General features: G+C 44.5%; 2 non-coding genes across 2 annotated transcripts; both read right to left on the bottom strand.

Moving 5' to 3' along the window:
• Positions 1–1,921: 1,921 nt before the first annotated feature.
• On the bottom strand, positions 1,922–1,996 carry Trnas-gga (transfer RNA serine (anticodon GGA)). The gene has a single exon. It is a non-coding gene; the product is annotated as a tRNA-Ser (tRNA).
• A 226-nt stretch (positions 1,997–2,222) lies between these two features.
• Trnas-gga (transfer RNA serine (anticodon GGA)) lies at positions 2,223–2,297 on the bottom strand. The gene has a single exon. It is a non-coding gene; the product is annotated as a tRNA-Ser (tRNA).
• Between the last annotated feature and the right edge of the window lie 18,181 nt (positions 2,298–20,478).

The following is a 20,478-nucleotide window of genomic DNA, read 5'->3' as shown; positions in this document are numbered from 1 at the left end:
CAAGCTGTGTCACAAATTCCTCTTCTCCTTACTTACGTGATCTACCCATCTAATCTTCAGCATTCTTCTGTAGCACCACATTTCGCAAGCTTCTATTCTTTTCTTGTCCAAACTGTTTATCGTCCATGTTTGACTTCCCTACATGACTGCACTCCTCACAAATACTTTCAGAAAAGACTAACTGACACTTAAATCTGTATTGAATGTTAACACATTTCAATTATTCAGAATCGCTTTCCTTGCCATCGTCAGCCTATGTTTTATATCGATCTGCTTCGACCATCATCAGTTATTTTGCTGCCCATATAGCAAACCTCATCTACCACTTTAAGTGTCTCATTTTCTAATCTAATTCCCTCAGCATCACCTGATTTAATTCGACTACATTCCATTATCCTCGTTTTGCTTTTGTTGATGTTCATCTTATATCCTCCTTTCAAGACACTGTCCATTTCGTTCAACTGCTCTTCCAGGTCCTTTGCTGTCTCTGAGAGAATTACAGTGTAATCGGCAGACTTAATTGTTTTTATTTCTTCTCCCTGGATTTTAATTCTTCATCCAAATTTTTCTTTGGCTTCCTTTACTGCTTGTTCAATGTACAGACTGAATAACATCGGGGGTAGGCTACAACCCTGTCTCACTCCCTTCTCAACCACTGCTTCCCTTTCGTGGCCCCAGATTCTTCTAACTGCCATCTGGTTTCTGTACAGATTGTAAATAGCCCTTCGCTCCTTGTATTTTATCCATGCCACCTTTAGAATTTGAAACAGTATATTCCAGTCAACATTGTCATAAGGTTTCTGTAAGTCTACAAATGCTGGAAACGTAGGTTTACGTTTCCTTAACCTAGTTTCTAAGATAGTAGAAGGGTCAGTGTTACCTCACGTGTTCCAAAATTTCTACGGAATCCAAACTGATCTTCTCCGAGGTCGGCATCACCCAGTTTTTCCATTCGTCTTTAAAGAATTCGTGTTGGTATTTTGCAACAGTAACTTATCGAACTGATAGTTCGGTAATTTCCACACCTGTCACCACCTGCTTTCTATGGAAATGGAATTATTATATTCTTCTTGAAGTCTGAGGGTATTTCGCTGTCTCATACATCTTGCTCACCAGGATAGTGTTTTGTCAGAGCTGGCTCTCCCTAGGCTATCAATAGTTCTAATGGACTGTTGACTACTCTTGCGGCCTTGTTTCTACTTAGGTCTTTCAGTGCTCAGCAAGTTCTTCATGCAGTACCATACCTCCCATTTCATCTTCATGTACGTCCTCTTCCATTTCCATAATACTGCCCTCAAGTTTGTCGCCCTTGTATAAAGCCTCTGTATACTCCTTCCACTTTTCTGCTTTGCCTTCTTTGTTTAGGACTGGTTTCGAATCTGCGCTCTTGATATTCATACAAGTTGTTCTCTTTTCTCAAAAGGTCTCTTTAATTTTCCTGTAGACAGTGTCTATCTTACCCCTAGTGATATATGCCTCTATGTCCTTGCATCTGTGCTCTAGTAATCCCTGCTTAGCCATTTTACACTTCCTGTCGATCTCATTTTGAGACCAGAATGAGATTTTCACTCTGCAGCGGAGTGTGCGCTGATATGAAACTTCCTGGCAGACTAAAACTGTGTGCCCGAACGAGACTCGAACTCGGGACCTTTGCCTTTTGCGGGCAAGTGCTCTACCAACTGAGCTACCGAAGCACGACTCACGCCCGGTACTCACAGCTTTACTTCTGCCAGTACCTCGTCTCCTACCTTCCAAACTTTACAGAAGCTCTCCTGCGAACCTAGCAGAACTAGCACTCCTGAAAGAAAGGATATTGCGGAGACATGGCTTAGCCACAGCCTGGGGGATGTTTCCAGAATGAGATTTTCACTCTGCAGCGGAGTGTGCGCTGATATGAAACTTCCTGGCAGATTAAAACTGTGTGCCCGACCGAGACTCGAACTCGGGACCTTTGCCTTTCCCGGGCAAGTGCTCTACCAACTGAGCTACCGAAGCACGACTCACGCCCGGTACTCACAGCTTTACTTCTGCCAGTACCTCGTCTCCTACCTTCCAAACTTTACAGAAGCTCTCCTGCGAACCTAGCAGAACTAGCACTCCTGAAAGAAAGGATATTGCGGAGACATGGCTTAGCCACAGCCTGGGGGATGTTTCCAGAATGAGATTTTCACTCTGCAGCGGAGTGTGCGCTGATATGAAACTTCCTGGCAGATTAAAACTGTGTGCCCGACCGAGACTCGAACTCGGGACCTTTGCCTTTCCCGGGCAAGTGCTCTACCAACTGAGCTACCGAAGCACGACTCACGCCCGGTACTCACAGCTTTACTTCTGCCAGTACCTCGTCTCCTACCTTCCAAACTTTACAGAAGCTCTCCTGCGAACCTAGCAGAACTAGCACTCCTGAAAGATAGGATATTGCGGAGACATGGCTTAGCCACAGCCTGGGGGATGTTTCCAGAATGAGATTTTCACTCTGCAGCGGAGTGTGCGCTGATATGAAACTTCCTGGCAGATTAAAACTGTGTGCCCGACCGAGACTCGAACTCGGGACCTTTGCCTTTCGCGGGTAAGTGCTCTACCAACTGAGCTACCGAAGCACGACTCACGCCCGGTACTCACAGCTTTACTTCTGCCAGTACCTCGTCTCCTACCTTCCAAACTTTACAGAAGCTCTCCTGCGAACCTAGCAGAACTAGCACTCCTGAAAGAAAGGATATTGCGGAGACATGGCTTAGCCACAGCCTGGGGGATGTTTCCAGAATGAGATTTTCACTCTGCAGCGGAGTGTGCGCTGATATGAAACTTCCTGGCAGATTAAAACTGTGTGCCCGACCGAGACTCGAACTCGGGACCTTTGCCTTTCGCGGGCAAGTGCTCTACCAACTGAGCTACCGAAGCACGACTCACGCCCGGTACTCACAGCTTTACTTCTGCCAGTACCTCGTCTCCTACCTTCCAAACTTTACAGAAGCTCTCCTGCGAACCTAGCAGAACTAGCACTCCTGAAAGAAAGGATATTGCGGAGACATGGCTTAGCCACAGCCTGGGGGATGTTTCCGGAATGAGATTTTCACTCTGCAGCGGAGTGTGCGCTGATATGAAACTTCCTGGCAGATTAAAACCGTGTGCCCGACCGAGACTCGAACTCGGGACCTTTGCCTTTCGCGGGCAAGTGCTCTACCAACTGAGCTACCGAAGCACGACTCACGCCCGGTACTCACAGCTTTACTTCTGCCAGTACCTCGTCTCCTACCTTCCAAACTTTACAGAAGCTCTCCTGCGAACCTAGCAGAACTAGCACTCCTGAAAGAAAGGATATTGCGGAGACATGGCTTAGCCACAGCCTGGGGGATGTTTCCAGAATGAGATTTTCACTCTGCAGCGGAGTGTGCGCTGATATGAAACTTGTCTTTCAGGAGTGCTAGTTCTGCTAGGTTCGCAGGAGAGCTTCTGTAAAGTTTGGAAGGTAGGAGACGAGGTACTGGCAGAAGTAAAGCTGTGAGTACCGGGCGTGAGTCGTGCTTCGGTAGCTCAGTTGGTAGAGCACTTGCCCGCGAAAGGCAAAGGTCCCGAGTTCGAGTTTCGGTCGGGCACACAGTTTTAATCTGCCAGGAAATTTCATTTTGAGACGTTTGTATTCCTTTTCGCCTGCTTCTTTTACTGTATTTTTACATTTTCTCCTTAAGTTCAATATCTCCTCTGTTACCGAAGGACTGCTGCTAGCCCTTGTCTTTTTACCTACTTGATCCTCTGCTGCCTTCACTATTTCCTCTCTCAAATCTACCCATTCTTCTTCTACTGTACTCCTCTCCACCGTTCTTGTCAATCGTCAATCGTTCCTAATGCTCTCTCTGATACCCTCTACAACTTCTATGTCTTTCAGTTTATCAAGGTCCGATATCCTTAAATTCCTATCTTTTTGCAGTTTCTTCAGTTTTAATCTACAGTTCATAATCAATAAATTGTGGTCGAAGTCCACATCTGCCTCTGGAAATGTCTTACAATTTAAAACCTGGTTTCTAAATCTCTGCCTAACCATTATATAATCAATCTGAAACTTCTGGTGTCCCCAGGTCTCTTCCACGGGTACAATGAAACGTTAAATTATAAAATTTCTACTGTAAACTTAAACTAAACAATAAAAAATTGAACAGTTGAAAATATAAAGGAAAATTGGATTAATTTGAAAGTTGGCTTTTGTCACTGTCCCATTAATATCATCAGATTTGACGAGTATCTTTCTACTAAACTCCGTCCGAACAGGCCTTGTTAGGTCCAACGGTACCGACCGACCGCTGTGTCAGCCTCAGACCACAGGCGCCACTGGATGCAGAGATGGAAGGGCATGTGGTCAGCACACCGCTCTCCCGGGCGTAAGTTTACGAGACCAGAGACGCTGCCTCTCAATCAAGTAGCTCCTCAGTTTGCCTCACAAGGGCTGAGTGCCTCCCGCTTGCCAACAGTGCTCGGCAGACCGTATGGTCACGCATCCAACTGCTAGTCCATCCCGACAGCGCTGAACTTCGGTGCTCTGTCGGGAACCGGTGTTACCACTGCGGCAAGGCTGCTGGCATGATTATCTTTCATCAAACATATTATTATAAAATCATTTTTAAATAACGTGGCCTACATTACACGGCAGATCAGGTTCCATCCTTTTCAAAGTGAATACATTCCCAGACTGTTTAACACACACTGTTACTCTCTTCAAAAAATAACCTCCCTGACCAACATCTGTGGTCTGAACAACAGACTTACAAAGGATATGGTTATATCAATACTACAGAGATTGAGTACATTTATCAAATTCGCACAGTCTGAACGTCATACCTACACACTGAGATGATAAAAGTAATGAGATATCTTCTAATATCGTGTCGGACCTTATTTTTCCCGGCATAGTGCAGCACCTCGACGTGGGTTGGACTCAACAAGTCGTTGGAAGCTCCTGCAGAAATATTGTACCATGCTGCTTCTACAGCCGTCCATAATGGTGAAAGTGTTGCCGGTGCAGTATTTTGTGCACGAACTGACCATGTTATGTCCCACAAATGTCCGATTGGATTCTGGATGGCCAAATCATTCGATCGAACTGTCCAGAATGTTCCCCAAAACAGTCGCGGACAACTGTCGCCCAGTCACATGGTGCATTATCCATAAAGGAACCCATCGTTGTTCGGCAACGTGAGGTCCATGAATGGACGCATATGGTCTCCCAGTAGCGCAACGTAACCATCTCCAGTCAATGATCGATTCAATTCCATACAAACACAATCCACAGCATTATGGAGCTATCACCAGCTTGCACAGTGCCCTGTTGACAACTTTGTGGGGTCTTAGAACCCTACCATCAATTACTACTAATTGAAATCGGGGCTCATTGACCAGGGCACGGTTTTCCAGTCGGCTAGGATCCATCCGATATGGTCACGATACCAGGAGAGGCACCGTATGCGATGTTGTGCTGTTAGCAGAGGCACTCATATTGGTCGTCTGTTGAATTTCGTCTCACTGACCTAACGGATACGTTTGTCTTAGGCCTCACAATGATTTCTGCAGTTATTTCGCGTAGTGTTGCGTGTATGTTAGCACTGACAGTTGTATGCAAACGGCGCTGCTCTCGGTCGTTAAGCGAAGGCCGTCGGCTACTGCGTTGTCCACGGTGAGACGTAATGCGTGAAATCTGGTATCCTCGGCACAGTCTTGCCCCTGTGGATCTCGGAATATTGAATACCTTAACGATTTCTGAAACGGAACGTGCCATGAATGTAGCTCCAACTACCATTCCGCTTTCAAAGCCTGTTAACTCTCGTCGAGTAGCCATGATCACGTCGGCAACCTTTTCTCATGAATCACGTGAGTACAGGTGGCAGACCCGCCAATGCACTACCTTTTATACCTTGTAGTCGCGATACTACCGCCGTCTGTACATGTTCATTTCGCTATCCCATATTTTCTATCACCTCAGCGTAAAGTTGTTTATTCGTACGGCAAATGCTTTTCCCTCTGCACTGGCTCAAAGTGGCAAAAGTTTAAATATAACCTTTCTGTACGCATCACAAGCAAAATTCCAGTTTTTATTGAAAATATAAGTTCTTCGTTATCGACGTTTTGTAAAAGATGGTTAACAAATATTTTTATTTAAAAAATACAAATTAATTTTTTAAAGCTTTATGTACCTGATATTTCACGTAAATGCTCATACAACACGCAACTTCGTTTAAAAACTTACTTTGGACCAGAATCGAACCCAGGTCACCCATGCGGCTGGCGAGCAGTCCATCAAAGAGACACGTGGTCCGTCTAAACATTGCCCTTGCGGTAGTAAACTAAATGCTCTCAGAAGGCTTGAACGTCGATTTTCTCGAGAATGTTTGAAAGTTGCATTGACCTGCTGTGGCGGACTGATATTTGTGTTCTGAATTTCATGTACCATAAATTAAAAAAAAGTTATAAAAACCCATCGTCGTGTGGTCTACTTGAGGTGTCTGATTGCCGTCAACAAACATTTGAAGAGACCAAATGTACTGTGGAGGCTGTTATCAGTATGCCCAACTGATTTAAAAGGGTTCCAAAAGAGATACTAGAATAGACTCCATTGTTAGGTGCTTCTGTCCGACAGACACTTTCTTCTCCAAGGAAGAGATGTCCTATAATAAGACGCTACAAGTCACTGAAGAATAAAAATAGGAAAAGTAAATCAAATTTTTGATACTGTCATCTTCAAAATCTGATCTTACCGTAAGCCAACTGCTGCAGAGCTAGGACGTTGAAAATGATCTGCAGGTTCATATCAGTATTAAAACCAAGAGTTTATTGATTTACCTTCGTGAATTATTTCTAAATTTGTGGACAGGCCTTTTATAGTACAGTGATGTGTATGATAAATGCGTGTGTTGTACTTTTTTACGTTCAGTGAGACCCATTTGCAGGGACTTCAAGAAAATTTTATTCACATTAAAATCTGACTTGTATAGAGAGTACTTTGCTACGTTCGTATTTTAAACAAAGGAAATTAACTTGCTGAATCATTTATGTGGAATAATTTTTGTAAGTTACTGCCATGAACTGTACTGAAATTCAGCTCCTGGCTCTTATAGACAAAAATCATTTAATGCCTGTAGTTTAGATGCTAATCTGGTTTAAACCGAACGAATGTGAATGCACTGGTCTTATTCCTTGAAAAAATTTATCTCTAACCTTAATGTGAATTTACCGACTGAAATAAACCCTGAAAGTGAGATCTTTCAAGCCTGACTTGAAATTATAAGCAACGGATATTCTCTGCACACCTGTCCCGCATCTCTTGGTCTCGTACAGCGATAAATTTACCTCGTGCGCTGAAAGAAAACACATTTGCATATCTCTGTGTGCAATGGGTGTAGCTCAGTCTGTTGCAAATAAGGCGAGACTGTGACCGTGGAAAATATAGACTGGAGGTTACGGAAAGTTATGCTCGGGGTGTGTAAAATCAGTAACTAGAATTTGAAATAGATCTATGTTTAGATGGAAATTGCAGAAACAATGGGGTTCCAACGATGGACACTGTAAGTCTACACACGGCCAAATACTAAAGGCACACAATGCTTGACCGTGTGTTACTGAAAATACAAGCCTCGCAAACTTACACATTAATTATAATTACAAAAGACACCGAAAAACGCATTTAGAAGGAGAATAAGAAGCTACAAAGAAAGGATACAGGAAGCAAGAACCTACACGTAGTCCAAACCATTCTCTTCAAGATTCAAGTGCGGCACCCATGAAAGCCAACTAATCGGGATTCCACGACCATACTACACTCAGAATATGAGTTTAATTTTCACTGACAACTAACAAAAATGATTATGATCAAAGAAGATGCTGGACCTGTGAAAGGTACAGTTGATCAACGACAAAGCCTTTTGGGTTTGCAAAAAGTTGCCTACGACAAGCCTATAACGATAATAATTGTGAAGTATGCCATAATTACCACTAATAGCTGCTGATGAACTTTAATTACTTAACAACCAATTTCGGTCCCCGGACAAACGTCATATTAGTCGATAGAAAATCATTGAGGTCTGTTAATGAAAGCCATATATTTCCACAGCACATCAAATCACAGCACTTGTTTTCTTACAGTCGGTTTTAAAATAAAACCTCTACATTGTTGTTCAAATACATATACACCCCATGTCCGCCTGAATGTTTGTTAGAGAATCGTGTTAAAATTTGAAGTAAATTATTCAAGAACTTTTCATGATTTTTGGAAACAGTGTTAAACACCATTTTGACTATATATATTAGTATAAAACAAACACCGTCCGCACAGGCCTTCAACGCCCAATGGAACCGACGGGCCGCCGTGTCAGATACGGAGGAGCGTGTAGTCAGCACACCACTCTCCTGTCCATTGTCAGTTTCCTGACCGGTGGCGCTACTTCTCAATAAAGCAACTCCTTACTTGGCGTCACAAGGGTTGAGTGACTGCAGTTGCGAACAGCACTCGGCAGACCAGGACGATGACCGATCCAGATGCTAGCCAAACCCGACAGACTTCGGTGATCTGACAGGAACCGGCACCACCACTGCGGCAAGGCCATTGGCATATATTAGTACAGGCAGATAGATGTATTCATGTATTACAAATATGTAGCCTATGTCTGTCTAACTGTTTATTAGAGTCCCATATAGCCATTCGAAGTAAACTGGTCAAGAATTTTTCGAGATTTTTGCAAATAACTTTCCCTCATTATATATTAAATATATATCAATATAGTACACAAATTTTTAAAAAACTATAGCCTTTATCCACCCGAATATTTATTAGAGCATCATGTAAAATTTTTAGTTAATTCGTCAAGACCTTTTCGAGATTTTTAGTAACAGGTCTTGGCCTTATATAGTGGCACAGATCAATTCGTATAGTAAAAAGAGAGAGAGAGACAGAGAAAGAAAAGCAAGTCACTCGTCACTCTCCTTAAATGAGAGTTAGGTCGAAGGCCCTACGACACATGTATACGAATAATGAAGGTTTTCCTCATCAACTCAACTGCTTGCAATGTCCAATGTCCTAAGTGGGCCCTCTCGGCCTCACACTCACTAGGCAAGTGTGCGCTTACATAAAGGCTATACCTATGTTTCTGGTAGCGGTGGATGACGCGACATTCCCTGACCAACTTCATCGAAGAGACGTGCATTTAGTGCTTCAGGTATGTAGACAGTGTCAGGGTGTCTTTGTTTCAACAAATATTTCGTCTGCTGAAAGCTGTGATGCAAGTTCACATTATTCACAGTCACATTCTATAATTTTTATCCCCTCACAGTTCCTTCTATTATAAAACTGACCATTCCTTGATGTTTTAAGATGTGTCGTATCAGCAAGACTCTTCTGTTAGTCGTTTTGTGCTATAAATTTCTTGTTTCTTTCTGCTCAATTCTGCACTGTCATTACTCATTCGTTATTCAATCTACGCATCTAATCTCCAGTAATCTCCTACACCACCACATTTCAAAAGCTTCTATTCTCTTGTTGTGTGAGTTGCCTATCGCCCTTGTTTCACTTCCATACAACATTACACTCCACACGTTCACAAGAGACTTCATAACACTGAATCTTATGTCAGAGCTTAAAAATTTCCTCTTTCTCACATACGCTTCTTTTGCTATTGCCAATCTGCTCTTGATATCTTCAATGCTTCGGCAAACGTCAGATAATTTGCAGCTCAAATAGCAAAACTCATCTACTACTTTTAGTGTCAATCGAATTCGCTCAGAATTGCCAACTTTGTTTATAAAATATTTACACTAATGGTCATTACACCACGAAGACGACGTGCTACAGACGCGAAATTTAACCGTCAGGAAGAAGATGCTGTGATATGCAAATGATTAGCTTTTCAGAGCATTCACACAAGGTTGGCGCCGGTGGTGACACCTACAACGTACTGACATGAGGAAAGTTTCCAACCGATTTCTCATACACAAACAGCAGTTGACCGGTGGTGCCTGGTGGAACGTTGTTGTGATGCCTCGTGTAAGGAGGAGGAATGCGTACCATCACGTTTCCGACTTTGATAAAGGTCGGATTGTAGCCTATCGCGATTGCTGTTTATCGTATCGCGACATTGCTGCTCGAGATGCAATGACTGTTAGCAGAATATGGAATCGGTGGGTTCATGAGGGTAATACGGAACGCCGTGCTCGATCCCAACGGCCTCGTATCACTAACAGTCGCGATGACAGGCATCTTATCCGCATGGCTGTAACAGATCGTGCAGCCACGTCTCGAACCCTGAGTCAACAGATGGGGACGTTTGCAAGACAACAGCACCTGCACGAACAGTTCGACGACGTTTGCAGCAGCATGGACTATCAGCTCGGAGACCATGGCTGCGGTTACCCTTGACGCCGCATCACAGACAGGAGCACCTGCGATGGTGTACTCGATGACGAACCTGGGTGCACGAATGCCAAAACGTCATTTTTTCCGATGAATCCAGGTTCTGTTTACAGCATCATGATGGTCCCATCGGTGTTTGGGGACATCTCGGTGAACGCACATTGGAAGCGTGTATTCTTCATCACCATACTGGCGTATCACCCTGCGTGATGGTATGGGGTGCCACTGGTTACACGTCTCGGTCACTTCTTGTTCGCATTGACGGCACTTTGAACAGTAGACGTTACATTTCAGATGTGTTACGACCCGTGACTCTACCCTTCATTCGATCCCTGCGAAAACCTACATTTCAGCACGATAATGCACGATCGCATGTTGCAGGTCCTGTACAGGCCTTTCTGGATACAAAAAATGTTCGACTGCTGCCCTGGCCAGCACGTTCTCCAGATCTCTCATGAATTGAAAAAGTCTGGTCAATGGTGCCGAGCAACTGATTCGTCACAATACGCCACTCTTGATGAACTGTGGTATCGTGTTGAAGCTGCATTGGCAGCTGTACCTGTACACACCATCCAAGCTCTGTTTGACCTAATGCCAAGGCGTATCAAGGCCGTTATTACGGCCAGAGATGGTTGTTCTGGGTACTGATTTCTCAGGATCTATGCACCCAAATTGGGTGAAAATGTAATCACATGTCAGTTGTAGTATAATATATTTGTCCAATGAATACCCGTTTATCATCTGCATTTCTTCTTGGTGTAGCAATTTTAATAGCCAGTTGTGTATTACTTTCTGGATTTTTGAGAGTTATTACTGGTGTACAGCTAAATTTTTTAAATTTATTCATCAAAAAGCAAGTATTTTTCAAGTATGCTTTGACACACTTGGTTACCCATGTGGATACGCTAGTTGATTTCTCCCCCAATTCTGACGCAGATTTGTTGCTCAAGTCGTGTTGTAGTTCACTGTGCGTGACAGCAGGTGGCTGGGGAAATGCATCGGCTCAAATAACAAAAGCTTTACTGCGCCGAGTTGTGGCTGCTATTAGCGCGGACGGTTTGGGTGATTTGCCGTCGGCCACCGCGAGTGTGGCCAGTTGGAAAGTCTGGCCAATTAGGAGACGCGTCAAAGGGCACGGCGGCAGGCGGCAGGCGGCCGGTGAAAGGCACCCCCGCGAGTGGCGTAGCGCACCGCGGCCCGGGCCCCGCCGGTGACCCGGCCCGCGTCTGCCGTGTCGCATCGCTTTCACGCTCCCGTGCGCTCTGCCGCTCTGCGCTGCGCCGCGGGACGCGTCTATCCGGGACACGCGGTCGTCGACTCATCCCGCTGTACGACGCCGACGCGCGCCAACATCACTCAGCAGGTTTTCAGACGCACCATACGTACCGAGTGCGACGTTGACATGAAAATACTGATTTTGTGAAATTGGGAGAAATATCGTGTGTTAGAGTTTTGGCGTTTGTTACTTCTTGAGTTTCTAAGATACTGCATGTTTTTAGGTTTAGGACACACACCGAAGCTCCAAAGGCACTGGTTTAGGCATGCGTATTCAAATAGAGACATAAGTAAACAGGCAAAATACGGCGCTGCGGTCGGCAACGTCTATACAGGGTACTCCATTGATTGTGACCGGGCCAAATATCTCACGAAATAAGCGTCAAACGAAAAAACTACAAACAACGAAACTTGTCTAGCTTGAAGGGGGAAACCAGATGGCGCAATGGTTGGCCCGCTAGATGGCGCTGCTATAGGTCAAACGGATATCAACTGCGTTTTTGTAAATAGGAACCCCCATTTTTTATTACGTATTCGTGAAGTACGTAAAGAAATATGAATATTTTAGTTGAACCACTTTTTTCGCTTTGTGATAGATGGCGCTGTAATAGTCACAAACATATGGCTCAAAGTTTTAGACAGGTAAGCTTTCAAAATTAAAATACAGAACGTAGGTACGTTTGAACATTTTATTTCGGTTGTTCCGATGTGATACATGTACCTTTGTGAACTTATCAATTCTGAGAACGCATGCTGTCACAGCGTGATTACCTGTAAATACCACGTTAATGCCATAAATGCAATTGGCAATATGTGTAACGACATTCCTGTCAACAGCGAGCAGTTCGCCTTCCGTAATGTTCGCACATGCATTGACAATGCGCTGACGCATGTTGTCAGGCGTTGTCGGTGGATCACGATAGCAAATATCCTTCAACTTTCCCCACAGAAAGAAATCCGGGGACGTCAGATCCGGTGAACGTGCTGGCCATGGTATGGTGCTTCGACGACCATCCATCTGTCTTGAAATATGCTATTCAATACCGCTTCAACCGCTCGCGAGTTATGTGGCGGACATCCATCATGCTGGATGTACAGGTGTTTCAGAAATGACCGGTATATTTGAAACGGCAATAAAAACTAAACGAGCAGCGATAGAAATACACCGTTTGTTGCAATATGCTTGGGACAACAGTACATTTTCAGGCGGACAAACTTTCGAAATTACAGTAGTTACAATTTTGAACAACAGATGGCGCTGCAAGTGATGTGAAAGATATAGAAGACAACGCAGTCTGTGGGTGCGCCATTCTGTACGTCGTCTTTCTGCTGTAAGCGTGTGCTGTTCACAACGTGCAAGTGTGCTGTAGACAACATGGTTTATTCCTTAGAACAGAGGATTTTTCTGGTGTTGGAATTCCACTGCCTAGAACACAATGTTGCTGCAACAAGACGAAGTTTTCAACGGAGGTTTAATGTAACCAAAGGACCGAAAAGCGATACAATAAAGGATCTGTTTGAAAAATTTCAACAGACTGGGAACGTGACGGATGAACGTGCTGGAAAGGTAGGGCGACCGCGTACGGCAATCACAGAGGGCAACGTGCAGCTAGTGCAGCAGGTGATCCAACAGCGGCCTCGGGTTTCCGTTCGCCGTGTTGCAGCTGCGATCCAAATGACGCCAACGTCCACGTATCGTCTCATGCGCCAGTGTTTACACCTCTATCCATACAAAATTCAAACGCGGCAACCCCTCAGCGCCGCTACCATTGCTGCACGAGAGACATTCGCTAACGATATAGTGCACAGGATTGATGACGGCGATATGCATGTGGGCAGCATTTGGTTTACTGACGAAGCTTATTTTTACCTGGACGGCTTCGTCAATAAACAGAACTGGCGCATATGGGGAACCGAAAAGCCCCATGTTGCAGTGCCATCGTCCCTGCATCCTCAAAAAGTACTGGTCTGGGCCGCCATTTCTTCCAAAGGAATCTTTGGCCCATTTTTCAGATCCGAAACGATTACTGCATCACGCTATCTGGACATTCTTCGTGAATTTGTGGCGGTACAAACTGCCTTAGACGACACTGCGAACACCTCGTGGTTTATGCAAGATGGTGCCCGGCCACATCGCACGGCCGACGTCTTTAATTTCCTGAATGAATATTTCGATGATCGTGTGATTGCTTTGGGCTATCCGAAACATACAGGAGGCGGCGTGGATTGGCCTCCCTATTCGCCAGATATGAACCCCTGTGACTTCTTTCTGTGGGGACACTTGAAAGACCAGGTGTACCGCCAGAATCCAGAAACAATTGAACAACTGAGGCAGTACATCTCATCTGCATGTGAAGCCATTCCGCCAGACACGTTGTCAAAGGTTTCGGGTAATTTCATTCAGAGACTACGCCATATTATTGCTACGCATGGAGGATATGTGGAAAATATCGTACTATAGAGTTTCCCCGACCGCAGCGCCATCTGTTGTTGAAAATTGTAACTACTGTAATTTCGAAAGTTTGTCTGCCTGAAAATGTACTGTTGTCCCAAGCATATTGCAACAAACGGTGTATTTCTATCGCTGCTCGTTTAGTTTTTATTGCCGTTTCAAATATACCGGTCATTTTTGAAACACCCTGTACATCGCCATTCTGTCATGCAGAAAAACATCTTGTAGTAACATCGGTAGAACATTACGTAGGAAATCCGCATACATTGCACCATTTAGATTGCCATCGATAAAATGGGGGCCAGTTATCCTTCCTCCCATAATGCCGCACCATACATTAACTCGCCAAGGTCGCTGATGTTCCACTTGTCGCAGTCATCGTGGATTTTCCGTTGCCCAATACTGCACATTATGCCGGTTTACGTTACCGCTGTTGGTGAAGGACGCTTCGTCGCTAAATAGAACGCGTGCAAAAAACCTTTCATCGTCCCGTAATTTCTCTTGTGCCCAGTGGCAGAACTGTACACGGCGTCGCCATGCAATTCTGGTGCATAGAAATATGGTACGGGTGCAATCGATGTTGATGTAGCATTCTCAACACCGATGTTTTTGAGATTCCCGATTCTCGCTCAATTTGTCTGCTACTGATGTGCGGATTAGCCGCGAGAGCTGTTTCCTTAAATAACGTAACTATCCGTCGAACGGTCCGGACACTTGGACGATGTCGTCCAGGATACCGAGCAGCATACATAGCACACGCCCGTTGGGCATTTTGATCACAATAGGCATACATCAACACGATATCGACCTTTTTCGCTATTGTTAAACGGTCCATTTTAACATGCGTAGTGTATCACGAAGCAAATACCGTCCGCACTAGCTGTATGTTACGTGATACCACGTACTTATACGTTTGTGACTATTACAGCGCCATGTATCACGAAGCGGAAAAAGTGGTCCAACTAAAACATTCATATTTCTTTACGTACTACACGAAAATGTAGTGAAAAATGGGGGTTCCTATTTTAAAAAACGCAGTTGATATCCGTTTGACCTATGGCAGCGCCATCTAGTACGCCAACCATTGCGCCATCTGGTTTCCCCCTTCAAGCTAGACAAGTTTCGTTCTTTGTAGTTTTTTCGTTTGATGCTTATTTCGTCTGATAGTTAGCCCGGTCACTATCAGTGTACCACCCTGTACAAGACAAGTGTCTGGCGCAGTTGTCAGATCGGTTACTGCTGCTACAATGGCAGGTTATCAAGATTTAAGTGAGTTTGAACGTGGTATTATAGTCGGCGCGCGAGCAATGGGACACAGCCTCTTCGAGGTAGCAATGAAGTGGGGATTTTCCAGTACGACAATTTCACGAGTGTACCGTGAATATCAGGAACCCGGTAAAACATCAAATCTCCGACATCGCTGCGGCCGGAAAAAGATCCTGCAAGAACGGGCCCAGTGACGACTGAAGTGAATCGTTCAACGTCGTGCAACCCTTCCGCAAATTCCTGCATACTTCAATGCTCGTCCATCAACAAGTATCAACGAAACATCATCGATATGGTCTTTAGGAGCCGAAGACCCACTCGTGTACTCTTGATGACTGAGCGACACAAAGCTTTACGCCTCGCCTAGGCCCGTCAGCACCTACACTGGACTGTTAATGGCTGGAAACATGTTGGCTGGTCGGACGAGTTTCGTTTCAAATTGTATTGAGCGGATGGACGTGTACGGGTATTGAGACAACCTCATGAACCCGTGGATCCTGGATATTAGCAGGGGACCGTTCAAGGTTGTGGAGGCTATGTAATGGTGTGGGGCGTGTGCAGTTGCAGTGATACGGGACCCCTGATGCGTCTAGATACGGCTCTGACGGGTGACACGTACATACCTGCATCCATTCATGTACATTGTGCATTCCGATGGACTAGGGCAATTCCAGCAGGACAATGCGAAACCTCACACGTCCATAATTGCTACAGCGTGGCTCCAGGAACACTCTTCTGAGTTTAAACACTTCCAGTGGCCACCAGACTCCCCAGAGACGAACATTATCGAGCTTGTCTGGGATGCATTGCAGTGTGATTTCAGAAAAGAGATATCCACCAGGCTCCTATCTTTCGGATTTATGGACAGCCCTGCAGGATTCATGGTGTCAGTTCCCTCCGGCACAACTTCAGACATTAGTTGAGTCCATGCCACGTCGTGTTGCGGCACTTCTACGTGCTCGAGTGGGCGCTACACGATATTAGGCAGGTGTACCAGTTTCTTTGGCTCTTCAGTGTATTACCGAGAAAGGGAATGTATCTTGTTACTGTGTCCTCTTGGTTCAAAAAATGGCTCTGAGCACTATGGGACTTAACATCTGTCGTCATCAGTCCCCTAGAACTTAGAACTACTTAAACCTAACTAACCTAAGGACATCACTGACATCCATGCCCGAGACAGGATTCGAACCGGCGACCGTAGCAGTCGCGCGGTTCCGGACTGAGCGCCTAGAACCGCTCGGCCACCGCGGCCGGCGTGTCGTCTTGGCTCTTAACTGTTATTTTGTTTGTTTGCTTTCTTTGAATTTTCAGCTAATTTGTCTATTAAATGCATCTGCATCTGCATATACACACTCTACAAACCACTGTGAAGTGCATAGCACAGGGTACTTAGGTTGCTACGACAAGTTTCTGCCGGTCCTAGTAGCGCACGGAGCGCGGGGAAAGTGACTGTTTCCACGCTGTAATCGGTCTGCTTTTGTCCTCAAGGGAACGATGCAAAGGGTACGGAAAAATATGTCTAGATTTTTCGCTTAATATTTTTTCTTGAAATTTTGTAACTAGGTATCGCGGGATAGTTTGCGTCTATTTTCGACAGTCTGCCGTTTCTTGTTTTTCAACATTTCCGTGACGCTCTGCGAGAGTCAAACAAACCAGTGATGATGATTCGTGCTTTCGTTCACTCATCATACGCTCAATATCCCCTCTCAGAATGTGTCCCACACACTTGAGCAGTATTCTAGGATGGGACGCACGAGCGATTTGCAAGTATCCTCCTTTGTAGATTGCATTGTCCCGTATCCTGCCAGTAAACGGAAGTCTGTCACCCGTCGTACCTACCACTGAGCCTATGCAGTCATTCCAATGCATAGCCCTACAATTTGACCATTTTATTTGTGCGAGTTGGGTGATTCCAGTGGTGAATCACAGATTTTTTTTTCGTTTTTTGAAGCGTGTAATTATACATTTCTGTACAATTAAAGCAAGTTGGCAACCTTTGTACCACTTTGAAACCTTATCTAAATCTGACTGTATATTTCTGCAGCATTTTTCAGACACATATTCATTACAGATAGCTGCAGGACGTGTCAAAATCCTGAGGGTGCTGTTAATGTCGTTTCTCAGGTCGTTGATATACGAGGCGCTATCTAATAGTTCCCGGAATGTATGTATGGCTGGTGAACCCTAGCCAGTACGACGAAACGTCACCATACTTTTAGATTTAGTGGCTCAAGGGGTTTCATGCTATGTGGTTGTGTTGAGGTTTTATGAGCATTTACTCGTTCTCGTGTGTTGCATGTCTTGCGAAATTGATGATGGCGATTGTCTGAGAACAATGTGTGTGCACAAACTTTTGTTTCATAGTCGGAAAGATCGCTACATAAACACGTGGCATGTTGAAGCAAGAGTTTGTGGGAGATGCTTCAGGTAACAGTCAAACTTTCGACTATTTAAACGTTTTCAAGATGGCAGAGCATCATTTCACGATGATCCCCATTCATAACAGCCATAAACCAGCTTTACTCCTGAAAATGTCGCTGCTGTTGAGAATATGGTGTCGGAAGATCGCTGGCAGACCTTCCAAGACGTATGCACTGTTGTGGAATTGTGTTATGGGACGTGTCAGAGGATTTTTTCGGACGAAAGTGACATACGAGCGATTGGTTCCTCCTTCATGACAGTGCGAGGTCACACACACTGCGCTGATCACCCTTGAATTTCTGGCGAAAAACATAATCACAGTTGTTCCTCATCAGTGACATCCACCCCAACCTGGCACCGACAGATTTTTTTTATTCCCCAGAATGAAATTTAGATTAAAAAGCCGAAGATCTCACCCAGCTGAGGAGATTCAAACAGAAATGCAACTGGTACTCCACAGGCTCACGAAAAATCCATTTCAAGGAGCTTACAGTTCTGGAAAAACCGCTTCAAGCGGTGTATTCACCCTTCAACCCCCCCCCCCCCACCCCTCCTTCCGCTCCCCGCAGAGGGGACTTCTTTGGAGGTGATGGTGATAAATAACTTCATCGCCGATGGCTTTATAGACGTCATGTTTAAAAAAAGCAGCAAGTTGGTATTCACATGACCAATTTTTTCGGAATCCACACTGACTGAATTGGGGGAAGTGATTCTTTTCGATACGCCTCATTAAGTTTGAGCTCTTTATAGGGTTCTACAACAGATGCGCATCACTGAGATCGCAAGGTACTTTCTTGGATCACTTCTGTTGCCCTTCTCGTAGACGGGCCCCATTTTTTGTTCAACCGGTGTTTAAAATGAGAGGTAAGTCGGGTATAAATTCTTTACAGAATTAAACACATGCAGACTTTAATTGAAAATAATAAAACTGTTTAGGATTGTAAGCGCTTGCTACTGCAATTTTTAAAGCGCTGTAAATAATAGATCATTGACATAAAACTGTGTATCTTTTCGGACGTCAGAAGAAAGTACTCGGAGTGATTCTGATTCAGTAAAGCGTTGACTAATGTATGCTATTTATTTTTGCGAACTAATGCAACAATATACAGTACACTGACGAGAGAGATCATTTACATTTTCATTGATAACAAAGCCTACTTGAAAGTAATTTGTTGGTAAGCCCTCCCACCAATCGATGTAGACCGAAAACTTCGGAGAACCTGAGTACTCCCAAAGTATAACACCTATTTGTTTGAATTCATTTTGATGATAACTGTTGTTTTTGCAGTCTTATTTTATGTTCCTTTCACTAATTGTGAGTTTAGTCACAGTATAACTTTACAACATATTTGCCTGTTACGCATCAACGCATTTAGCTGTATGTTTGAAGCATGCTGTAGTCCTTAATCCCGGCCGCGGTGGTCTAGCGGTTCTAGGCGCTCAGTCCGGAACCGCGAGATTGCTACGGTCGCAGGTTCGAATCCTGCCTCGGGCATGGATGTGTGTGATGTCCTTAGGTTAGTTGGCTTTAAGTAGTTCTAAGTTCTAGGGGTCTGATGACCACAGATGTTAAGTCCCATTGTGCTCAGAGCCATTTGAACCAAGTCCTTAATCAATTAAGAAACGGTATTATTCTTATTATTTCTTGACAGACGTTGCAGAGTCATGTTTCCCCCTTCCACCACTAAGCATAACATAAATCAGGCTTTATCAACCGATTTTCACGAAATCTTTATCTGCCTATAGATCTAAGCTCTATAAGTTTATGATAAGATCTGTTTTATTTTTTACAATCAGCAATAATAATTTATAATCAGTTTCGAGACGGTCTGCACGAGCTAGCGCCTACAACGATGCGTAACTATCACTTCTGTTTGCTGGTAACTCAAGCTACGGTAAAAGTACACTGACATCAAAAATTAAAACCAAATTTTGCTACGTTGCGTTTATTTTGCCACAAAACTGTATAATCAGGTGGTAGTAAAGTAGGGACAATACAAAGAATACAGGACTTAAACAACTGCAACTTGCATTGCGGTAGACAAAAATGTTCTTGCATTTTTGCAACTTAATGAATTTGCAAACACATTCCAACAACTGGTTAATGCGCTCAGTATAGCGTGTGACTACCTCTGGCTGCAATACAGGCCTGACATATTGTGGATGATACTGTCACTCTCATCTTGAGGCCATTCTCCCTGCAGTGCTGCTCGCAAGTCCTTGAGAGTGGTTGGCGAATGCTGACGTGATGCAACCCGTATCCCCAGTGCACCCCGGACATGCTCTGTGAGATTCAAATCGGAAGAGCGAGAAGGCCACGCCATGCGAACAGTATCTTCCGTTTCCAAGAAAATATTAACCATGTGTGCTCTATGAGGTCGAGCATTGTCGTTCAGCAATACGAAGTCTGGGTCCACAGCACCTCGCAACAAACGCACGCACATAAGGTTCCAAGATCTCGTCACGATACCTGACAGCAGTTAAACCTTGCCGATTTAACGAGACAATTTCATGAAGAGGTGTTTGAGTGGTCAACATAATCCCTTCCCACACCATTAGGGATCATCCTCGATAACAGCCTCTTTCGACAATGGTTAGGTCCCGAAATCGTGTTCCACGTTCCCTCCAGATGTAAATCCATCGAGAATCACTGTTTGGACCAAATCGGGATCATCTGTGA

The sequence above is a fragment of the Schistocerca serialis genome, chromosome 4 (genome assembly GCF_023864345.2).
Source record: "Schistocerca serialis cubense isolate TAMUIC-IGC-003099 chromosome 4, iqSchSeri2.2, whole genome shotgun sequence".
NCBI classification, from domain to species: Eukaryota; Metazoa; Arthropoda; class Insecta; order Orthoptera; family Acrididae; genus Schistocerca; species Schistocerca serialis.
This window is presented reverse-complemented; position numbering and strand designations above follow the sequence as displayed.